At 33.6% G+C, this 7,488-nt stretch overlaps 4 non-coding genes and 6 pseudogenes across 4 annotated transcripts; all 10 read right to left on the bottom strand.

Moving 5' to 3' along the window:
- Positions 1–2,133: 2,133 nt before the first annotated feature.
- On the bottom strand, positions 2,134–2,252 carry LOC113786019 (5S ribosomal RNA; annotated as a pseudogene).
- Positions 2,253–2,483: 231 nt separating this feature from the next.
- LOC113785990 (5S ribosomal RNA) lies at positions 2,484–2,602 on the bottom strand (annotated as a pseudogene).
- Positions 2,603–2,849: 247 nt separating this feature from the next.
- On the bottom strand, positions 2,850–2,961 carry LOC113786021 (5S ribosomal RNA; annotated as a pseudogene).
- Positions 2,962–3,197: 236 nt separating this feature from the next.
- Positions 3,198–3,316, bottom strand: LOC113785913 (5S ribosomal RNA). The gene has a single exon (XR_003472094.1). It is a non-coding gene; the product is annotated as a 5S ribosomal RNA (ribosomal RNA).
- Positions 3,317–4,267: 951 nt separating this feature from the next.
- On the bottom strand, positions 4,268–4,386 carry LOC113786014 (5S ribosomal RNA; annotated as a pseudogene).
- Positions 4,387–4,615: 229 nt separating this feature from the next.
- On the bottom strand, positions 4,616–4,734 carry LOC113786013 (5S ribosomal RNA). The gene has a single exon (XR_003472175.1). It is a non-coding gene; the product is annotated as a 5S ribosomal RNA (ribosomal RNA).
- A 234-nt stretch (positions 4,735–4,968) lies between these two features.
- LOC113785924 (5S ribosomal RNA) lies at positions 4,969–5,087 on the bottom strand. The gene has a single exon (XR_003472104.1). It is a non-coding gene; the product is annotated as a 5S ribosomal RNA (ribosomal RNA).
- Positions 5,088–5,605: 518 nt separating this feature from the next.
- LOC113786025 (5S ribosomal RNA) lies at positions 5,606–5,722 on the bottom strand (annotated as a pseudogene).
- A 207-nt stretch (positions 5,723–5,929) lies between these two features.
- Positions 5,930–6,047, bottom strand: LOC113786022 (5S ribosomal RNA; annotated as a pseudogene).
- A 236-nt stretch (positions 6,048–6,283) lies between these two features.
- Positions 6,284–6,402, bottom strand: LOC113785881 (5S ribosomal RNA). Its single transcript, XR_003472065.1, has one exon. It is a non-coding gene; the product is annotated as a 5S ribosomal RNA (ribosomal RNA).
- Between the last annotated feature and the right edge of the window lie 1,086 nt (positions 6,403–7,488).

Here is a 7,488-nt window from a genome sequence, read left to right as displayed (position 1 = left end):
ATTTGGAGTGCTACCTCCAAGTCACCTAGGAATTCGCCACCCGAATACCTCCAAGGTCTAACAATCTTGCCTTAAGGCTCGACAGTAGACCGCCACGATCAGGCTCATTCAGTTGTACTTCCTCGGAATCACTAGGCTTGTCAAACCCTACCTATATGATGACAAAATAATCTCCACTTCACAAATTCACAATATTTATTTTATTCGCTCGTTGGTATATGATACTCCATTAAAATTGTCATCTCAAACACAAATTGAAATCACCATTATTTCATCAACTATAGGGTTAATTCAATATTCTCATCACGATTTAGAACATCACTATCATCATCATCACATAAACTAATCATAAATTTATAGCATCACTGTCATCAATCAAACATTATCACAAATTTATAACATCACAATTATTAATCGTACATCATCATCATTACATAAAATTATCAGAACCCATCCAACTTTTGTTATCACATCACATAAACTCATCTAATCAGACACATATATAAATTTAATTCGACACCCAATATCACAATAATATCAATATCACACATTCGAAGAAATTAAATCAACCAACACGCTACAAATATTTCTATTCTATATTTTAATCTCACAATTTCCATATTTACACATTAATTAATTTATCCCTCAAAGGGCTACTGCCATACGTAGCGAGCCCCGGATGAATCGTTGGGAAATACGGTTTTCCCGTTCATCTCACAATATATTATAATCATGAATTCAAACGCTCTCTCACCCCTTACCTTATTTCAGCGCTTCACACACGAATATGATTCCACGAGCAAACAACCTTTGTTTTTTTTACTCTTTGTCCTTCAATCGATCTAACTCGATAATTTATGGGTAAACGTCAAAAATAGATTATGAAAAGACACTCTAAGAATTATTTTCGAAATTCGGTCAAGAAAACTTACCATAAATCAGAAAACAAATCATTGGATAAAATATCAATTTTTCACACAATCGTTTTGGCGTTGGTTTCACTCAAATCGGACTTACGGTGAAGAAGAACGGTTCAAACTAAGGAAATTTATAAACGGAGAAGTCGAGTATTTTAGAGAGAAATTTGGATGGTTAAAAATCTGAGGAAGTATGTTTATTTGACTACCTAAATGAATAAAACGACATACTAAAATTTGGACCAGAACGGAGAAACTTTTCCGGAACAATTATCGATCATCGGTGTCAAACTTTTGTTTGTTTTATTTTATTAACAATTATGGCTCACACATAGGTCAAACCCATTGGTCTCATTTTAGGTTTTACTAGTTTTATTTTATTTTTTTTAAAACACAATTTTATTAATAAAACATTATTAATATTTCAAAATTAATAATTTATAAATAAAAATAAATAATCTTTTAAAATACATTAATAATCAAAACTCTCATATTCAAAATAATCCCTATAATAATACTTATTTTTCCAAATACTCAAATTAAAATATTACCACCATTAGAGAAAAGTCGAAATTATAAAATAAATAAATAAATATAACATCAACACTTTGTATTAATTACTGAATCTTAATAAATATATATATAATCACAATGTCATAACAAGTATATAAAAATAAAGGAAATCAAACTCAATATCACTACTATCTCAAGATAATTATTTATAAAAAAAATAACTAAAAATAGAAAATAATTATAAATTATTGAAATATAAATATGTGCATATTTAATATCTAATTATTAGTCAAGCGCACATAAAAGTATTACATTAATTGAGTACACGTATATATACGTAAAATCATATAAAATCTTTTTTAAAAATATATATATATTACACTAAAATACTATTATTTTTATAAAATAGATTAAAGAATAAAATATAATATTTTTATTTATATCACTCATGTAATCTAATATTTATAAAACTAGCACATCATAGAAATACCTATACAACGGAAAATTAGTCAGAAAATTTATCATCATATATTATAAAATAATTTTAACATTAAATTAATTATTTAAAATCGTACTTAAGTAATTAAATAATTTATTATAAAATCTACGGTGTTACAAAAAGAACCCCACTAAAATCGCTTTCTTGCCAACTTACCCGTGTTGCTACGAAAATTGGCTAGAAAATCCAAAACAAATTAAAAAAAGGGTGCCACACGTGGACTTCCCCGGAGGTCAACAAATCTAGTAATACTCTCGCCCAAGCACGCTTAACCGCGAAGTTCTGATGGAATTCGTTGCATTAGTGCTGGTATGATCGCACCTGTTAACTACGGCGTCGTAATTGAATATCTGCGTTTCACTACATAAAATACATAAAAAAGACAAGAAACCCCCCACTAATTGAAATTGGTTCCAACCATATATTTTGTTTTCTAAATAACAAATAACCTTATATTTCCTAGAACAAATAAAAAGAACCACGCTAAAATGGCATTCTTGTCAACTAACTCGTGTGGCTCTGAAAAATGGCTAGAAAATCCAAAATAAATAAAAAATGTGCAACACAAGGACTTCCTAGGAGGTCACCCATTCTAGTACTACTCTCGTCCAAACACGCTTAACTGCGAAGTATTGATGGGATCTGGTGCATTAGTGTTGGTATGATCGCACCTATTAACTAGTGCGTCGTAATTGAATATATGTGTTTCGCTACATAAAAGCCATAAAAAACACAAGACACCCCCGACTAAATAAAATTTGTTCTAACCATATATTTTGTTTTCTAAATAACAAATAACCTTATATTTCTTAGAACAAATAAAAAGAACCACGTTAAAATCGCTTTCTTGTCAGCTTACCCATGATGCTCTGAAAAATGGCTTGAAAATCCAAAATAAATTTATAAAAAAAAAAAAAAAAAAAGTGCAACACGAGATTTTCTCAGGTGGTCACCCATCCTAGTACTACTCTCACCCAAGCACGCTTAATTGCGAAGTTCTATAGGTGCATTAGTGCTGGTATGATTGCACCTGTTAACTAGTGCGTCATAATTGAATATAGGTGTTTCACTACATAAAATACATAAAAAAGACAAGACACCCTCGACTAATTGAAATCCGTTCCAATCAGATATTTTGTTTTTCTAAATAACAACTAACTTTATATTACCTAGAACAAATAAAAACAACCACGCTAAAATCGTTTTCTTGTCAACATACCGGTGTTGTTCCAAAAAATTGGCTAGAAAATCCAAAATAAATTAACAAAAAGGTGTAACACGAGGACTTCTCGGGAGGTCACCCATCCTAGTACAACTCTCGCCCAAGCACGCTTTACTGCGGAGTTCTGATGGGATCTGGTGCATTAGTGCTGGTATGTTCGCACGTGTTAACTAGTGCGTCGTAATTGAATATATGTGTTTCGCTACATAAAATACATAAAAAGACAAGACACCCCCGACTAATTGAAATTCGTTCCAACCATTTATTATGTTTTTTAAATAACAAGTAACTTTATATTTCCTAGAACAAATAAAAACAACCACTCTAAAATCTCTTTCTTGTCAACTTACCTGTGTTGCTCCAAAAAATTGGCTAGAAAATCAAAAATAAATTAACAAAAAGGTGCAACACGAGTAAGCGTGAGAATAGGCCAGGCAAGGCCAGACTTTGATAGGTCTGAGTCTGGCCTACGATTAATTTTTTAGGCCTCGGTCTAGCTTATGGCCTATCATATGCTTTATTTTCTGCCTGACCTGGTAATTTTAAAAGTCTGGCCTGGCCTGGAAGCCTATTTAAAAGTCTTATTCATATTAAAACATTTAAATGCTTTTCTCATACCACATTATCCACATACCAATATTAATGTACATATCTAAACCCTAAACCCTAATTTATCTAACAAAATAATTTTTAAAAAATCTGAAACAAACATCATTTAAACCCTAAAACATAATTCTTGGTTTCAAAGAATAGATTTTTTTCTTCTGAAATATACCCACCCATTATTACGTCTCAAACAAATATGGAAGGACTACTGAGTTATTGACTAATTGAATGACTACCGAATATGAAATGGCTATCGAATATGGAATGACTACTGAGTGATAGAATAATATTATTAATAATATAATAAAAAATAACATTAATAAATAATTAAATATATATAGGTTTGCCTGTCTGGCCTAATAGGCTTATATATAAGCCTAAGCCTGTCCTATTTAAATAAATAGGCTTTAAAAATAGTCTGACCCGAGCCTTTTAATAAATAGGCTAGTCCAGGCCAGACCATAAGTAGACCAGGCCATAGGCCCCTGTCGGACGGCCTAGCCTATTCCGAACCCTAAACACGAGGACTTCTAGGGAGGTCACCCATCCTAGTACTACTCTCGTCCAAGCACGCTAAACTGCGGAGTTCTGATGGAATCCGGTGCATTAGTGCTAGTATGATCGCACATGTTAACTAGTGCGTCGTAATTGAATATATGTGTTTCGCTACATAAAATACATAAAAAAGACAGGACACCCCCAACTAATTGAAATTCGTTCCAACCATATATTTTGTTTTCTAAATAACAAATAACCTTATATATCCTAGAACAAATAAAAATAACCACGCTAAAATTTCTCTCTTGTCAACTTACCCGTGTTGCTCCGAAAATTGGCTAGAAAATACAATATAAAAAAAAGGTGCAACACGAGGACTTCCCCGGAGGTCAACAAATCTAGTACAACTCTCGCCCAAGCACGCTTAACTGCGGAGTTCTGATGGGATCCGGTGCATTAGTGCTGGTATGATCGCACCTGTGAACTAGTGCGTCGTAATTGAATATTTGCGCTTCGCAACGTAAAATACATAAAAAGGACAAGACACCACCGATTAATTGAAATCGTTCCAACCATATATTTTGTTTTAAAAATAACAAATAAACTTATATTTCCTAGAACAAATAAAAAGAACCACGCTAAAATCGCTTTAATGTCAACTTAATCGTGTGGCTCCGAAAAATGGCTAGAAAATCAAAAATAAATTAAAAAAAAAGGTGCAACACGAGGACTTCCCAGGAGGTCACCCGTCCTAGTACTACTCTCGCTCAAGTCTGCTTAACTGCGGAGTTCTGACAGGATCCGATGCATTAGTGCTGATATGGTCGCACCTGTTAACTAGTGCGTCGTAATTGAATATATGCATTTCGCTACATAAAATACATAAAAAAGACAAGACATCTCCCACTAATTGAAATTCTTTCCAACCATATAATTTGTTTTCTAAATGAAAAATAACCTTATATATCCTAGAGCAAATAAAAATAACCATGCTAAGACATCTCCCACAAAGACTTCTCTGGAAGTCAACAAATCTAGTACTACTCTCGTCCAAGCACGCTTAACTGCGGAGTTCTATGGGATACGACGCATTAGTGGTGGTATGATCGCACCTGTTAACTAGTGCGTCGGAATTGAATATCCGCATTTCGGTACATAAAATACATAAAAAAGACAAGACACCCCCGACTAATTGAAATACATTCCAACCATATATTTTGTTTTCTAAATAACAAATAACCTTATATTTCCTAAAACAAATAAAAAGAACCACGCTAAAATCACTTTCTTGTCAACTTACTCGTGTAGCTCCGTAAAATGGCTAGAAAATCCAAAATAAATATTAAAAAAAAGGTGCAACACGAGGACTTCCCAGGAGGTCACCCGCCCGAGTACTACTCTCGCTCAAGCATGCTTAACTACGGAGTTCTAATGGGATCATGTGCATTAATACTGGTAATTGAATATATGCATTTCGCTACATAAAATACATAAAAAAGACAAGACATCTCCCACTAATTGAAATTCTTTCCAACCATATAATTTGTTTTCTAAATAAAAAATAACCTTATATATCCTAGAGCAAATAAAAATAACCATGCTAAAATGTCTTTCTTGTCAAATTACCCATGTTGCTCCGAAAATAGACTAGAAAATCCAAATAAAAATAAATAAAAAGTGCAACACAAGGACTTCTCTGGAAGTCAACAAATCTAGTACTACTCTCGCCCAAGCACGCTTAACTGCAGAGTTCTATGGGATACGGCGCATTAGTGGTGGTATGATCGCACATGTTAACTAGTGCGTCGGAATTGAATATCCGCATTTCGGTACATAAAATACATAAAAAAGACAAGACACCCCCGACTAATTGAAATACATTCCAACCATATATTTTGTTTTCTAAATAACAAATAACCTTATATTTCCTAAAACAAATAAAAAGAACCACGCTAAAATCACTTTCTTGTCAACTTACTCGTGTAGCTCCGTAAAATGGCTAGAAAATCCAAAATAAATATTAAAAAAAAGGTGCAACACGAGGACTTCCCAGGTGGTCACCCGCCCGAGTACTACTCTCGCTCAAGCATGCTTAACTACAGAGTTCTAATGGGATCCGGTGCATTAATACTGGTATGATCGCCCCTATTAACCAGTGCGTCGTAATTGAATATATGCATTTCACTACATAAAATACATAAAAAAGACAAGACACCCCCGACAAATTGAAATTCGTTTCAACCATATATTTTGTTTTCTAAATAACAAATAACTTTATATTTCCTAGAACAAATAAAAAGAACCACACTAAAATTGCTTTCTTCCAAAGGGTGCAACACGAAGACTTCCCCAGAGGTCACCCATACTAATAATACTCTCGCCCAAGCACGCTTAACTGTCGAGTTCTGATAGGATTCTGTAAGACCCATAATTTTGAAGTACCATTTATGTATTTTTGGTGTATTTTGGATTTTGGCTCGGAGGTTTTTAAGCCAAAGTTAATAATATTTTGGAGTTTTATAATCAAAAAGATATTTCGATGCCAATTAGAATTTCTCGTCGATAAATAAATTGAATTTAACTGCGGAAAATCCTTTACGGAGAATTTAAGGCGTTTCGGGTGAAAACGGTAATTTAATAAATATCTAGATTTTGAGATATTTGTTAAGTTATATTTATTATATATTTATATGTTTGCTTGGAGGGAAAAAGAAAGGAAAACTAGAAGGAAGGAAAAGGAAAAGAAAATAGTATATAAAGGAAGGAAGGAAAAAGGAAGAAAGGAAAAGCAAAGGAAAGAAAAAGAAAGGAAGGAAATTCCCAAATTTCCATCTCCCTCCTCTGAACCTTACGCAAGAAAACCCAAAAATCCATCCTTCTCCATTTTTCGTTTTCGTTGCTTCCTTTTCTTCAAAGCTAGTGACCCAAGGTTGGGTGTGAGTTAGATCAAGGTTTTTGCAACTCCACTCTTCCTCTTTGATTCGAAAACGAAGAAATACGGTTTTTGAGATCCAAACACAAACCCCTCCGTTTCTTCTAGATCCAAACCTCATTTCTCGAAGAGATAGAAGGGAAAGTTGCTCACCTCCGTGCTACGGTGCTAGTGCACTAATTTGGAAGCGGCGTTGCGAGCGGAGATTTTACCGGAATTTCTCGCGGAACCGGAAACACTCGATAAAGCTAACTTTGAGGTAAGGGCTCCTTCCAAACTTTTAGTTTGCATTAGGGACTTA

Source organism: Cicer arietinum, chromosome 3 (genome assembly GCF_000331145.2).
Source record: "Cicer arietinum cultivar CDC Frontier isolate Library 1 chromosome 3, Cicar.CDCFrontier_v2.0, whole genome shotgun sequence".
Lineage (NCBI taxonomy): Eukaryota > Viridiplantae > Streptophyta > Magnoliopsida > Fabales > Fabaceae > Cicer > Cicer arietinum.
This window is presented reverse-complemented; position numbering and strand designations above follow the sequence as displayed.